The sequence below is a fragment of the Mustela nigripes genome, chromosome 4, assembly GCF_022355385.1.
Source record: "Mustela nigripes isolate SB6536 chromosome 4, MUSNIG.SB6536, whole genome shotgun sequence".
Taxonomy (NCBI): Eukaryota; Metazoa; Chordata; class Mammalia; order Carnivora; family Mustelidae; genus Mustela; species Mustela nigripes.
Window position 1 is genome coordinate 31,411,836 of NC_081560.1, and position 2,883 is coordinate 31,414,718.

A 2,883-nucleotide genomic window follows, 5' to 3' on the forward strand; every position below is an offset into this window, starting at 1 on the left:
TTGCTGTTGGCAAGGAAAACAACAACAACAACAACAACAATAAAACAACCACAGACAGGGTTGCCTGGGTGGCTCAGTCAGTTAAGCAGCTGCCTTGGGTTCAGGTCAGGATCCCAGTGTCCTCTCCCTGCTCAGAGGGGAGCCTACTTCTCCCTCTCTCTTTACCCCTCCCCCTACTGTGCTACCTCTCTCTCTCAAATAAGTAACTAAAATCTTTAAAACAAAACAAAACAAAAACAAAAACAAAAACAAAAAAAACACCACCATAGACAACCACCACAGTAAGTGAATGGCCATGGCTTCCTAAGACCCACTCTGCGTTGGAGTACTACATTAAATCTGCTCATATTAAATACAGAGCAAGATATATCTTAGAGTCTAAAACAAAGGTAGACTTTTTCTTTCAGAGTCCTTTAGGAAAAGCATTACATAATGCCTGAGAAATATCATCTACTCAAATATAGCCTCACAGTTTCATTCTTTTCTCACCCTGAGATAGTTATTGGGAAAGGGTAATCTGTGGCCCAGTGAAACATCTTTGGGGACATATATTACTTAAATAGAAAGTGATATTACTTCTACCATTATAAGAACCCCAGTTCCCAAATAATAGCAACCCTTGGGTAAGAAGCAAGTATTTGCTGCATGCCTCCAACATACTGAACAGGACAGTGAGTTCTTCCTGGTAGGGGAGAACTGCGGCAACTCAAGGTTCTGTTTTCCTTTCTGTAGAGGGATGAAATTGTCCATTATTTTTCTTTGTATCAAGTAAGGTGAGGACTCAGAAAATTCATTATCAGATGAGATTTTTGTATAGGTAACTGGATCCAAAATGAGTAGAACCCCTTCTGCCATTTTTTCTGCTGGGGTGCTGCAGAATTCAACTGTTGATGGAATCTTCTTTTAACTGTTAGTGCCAACATTATCCAGTAGATGGACATTTACTGCTTTCACCAGCTTGGGATGTGTTGATGCTAGTCCTGCTCTGGTATGAGGTTTTGTACTAGGGTGGCAGGTATGCTCTCTTCCCCATTACAAGGAGATTAAGAGCTTCTCCAACAACTTCTGGGTGACTGTCATTTCCTGGTGAAACTTCTCCCATTCACTCAGTAGATTTTGAATAGCACTCTGTGTGTCATGGTTTTAATGCTGTAAACCTGCTCTGGGTTGGTTAAGTTATCTACTATAATCCTTCTTCTGAGGAATTTACTTGGCCACACATCACAGTATATTGACATAAGTTTTAACTATTCAGAAAATTGAGCTGTGTTTTGACCTAGGGCTTCATTTTCTTTTCTTTCTTTTTTTTTAAATAGGATTTTATTTATTTATTTGACAGAGAGAAAGAGAGAGAGATCACAAACAGGCAGATAGGCAAGCAGAGAAGGGGGGGGAGCAGGCTCCCCACCCAGCAGAGAGTCTGATGTGGGACTCGATCCCAGGACCGTCATATCATGATCTGAGCTGAAGGCAGAGACTTAACCAACTGGGCCACCCAGGTGCCCCTAGAGCTTCGTTTTCTAAAATAAGCCAATTTGGGGGCTCCTAAGTGGCTCAGTCGTTAAGCATCTGACCTTGCCACAGGTCGTGATCCCAGGGTCCTGGGATTGAGTCTCGAAACGGGTTCCCTGCTCAGCCAGGAGTCTGCTTCTCCCTCTCCCTCTGCCTGTTGCTCTCCCTACATGTTCTCTCTCTCTCTCTCTCTTACTCTCTCTCTCCATCAAATAAATAAATAAATTCATCTTAAAATAAGATAAAATAAAATAAGCCTTTTTTTTTTCTTACAGGCTAGACAAAGTGATACTGAAGATTGTCCCCAAACAACTTTAACTAGCAACTTTAACTCACAACTGATCTCTGTACACTGAGCTGGTTTGAAAGATTTTTGTCCTGTAGTAAACTTTAAGACTTCTTGAGATTTCCAGTATATTCTTTACCTCAGATAGTTCCGTTCTGGTTTCTACGACTCCCTCTGACTGACCAAGGATGTTTCCCCTATGACGCATTCCAGAGACTTAACCTAACCTTTCCATTTTTGGGGGGAATATCATGCGTTATAGTAGTGTTGAGAACTAATATTCTTTTTTTTCTTTTCTTTTCTTTTTTTTTTTTTTTTGTTAACATATAATGTATTATTAGCCCCAGGGGTATAGGTCTGTGAATCTCCAGGTTTACACACTTCACAGCACTCACCATAGCACATACCCTCCCCAATGTCCATAACCCCACCACCCTTTCCCTACCCACCTCCCCCCCGGCCACCCTCAGTTTGTTTTGTGACATTAAGAGACTCTTATGGTTTGTCTCTCTCCCAATCCCATCTTGTTTCATTTATTCTTTTCCTACACCCCACGTTGCGTCTCCACACCTCATAACAGGGGATCATATGATAGTTGCCTTTCTCCAATTGACTTATTTCACGAAGCATAATACTCTTTAGTTCTATCCACGTCATCACAAATGGCAAGATTTCATTTCTTTTGATGGCTGCATAATATTCCATTGTACATATACACAACATCTTCTTTATCCATTCATCTGTTGATGGACATCTAGGTTCTTTCCATAATTTGGTTATTGTGGACATTGCTGCTATAAACATTCGGGTGCACGTGCCCCTTTAGATCACTACATTTGTATCTTTAGGGTAAATACCCAGTAGTGCAATTGCTGGGTCATAGGGTAGCTCTATTTTCAAATTTTTGAGCCACCTCCATGCTGCTTTCCAGAGTGGCTGCACCAGCTTGCATTCCCACCAACAGTGCAGGAGGGTTCCCCTTTCTCTGCATCCTCGCCATCATCTGTCATTTCCTGACTTGTTAATTTTAGCCATTCTGACTGGTGTGAGGTGGTATCTCATTGTGGTTTTGATTTGTATTTCCT

The 2,883-nt window shown here is 41.4% G+C and overlaps 1 pseudogene; it reads right to left on the minus strand.

Annotated features, from left to right (window-relative positions):
• Positions 1–706: 706 nt before the first annotated feature.
• Positions 707–2,883, minus strand: part of LOC132016272 (golgin-45-like) — a 5,063-nt pseudogene continuing 2,886 nt past the window's right edge.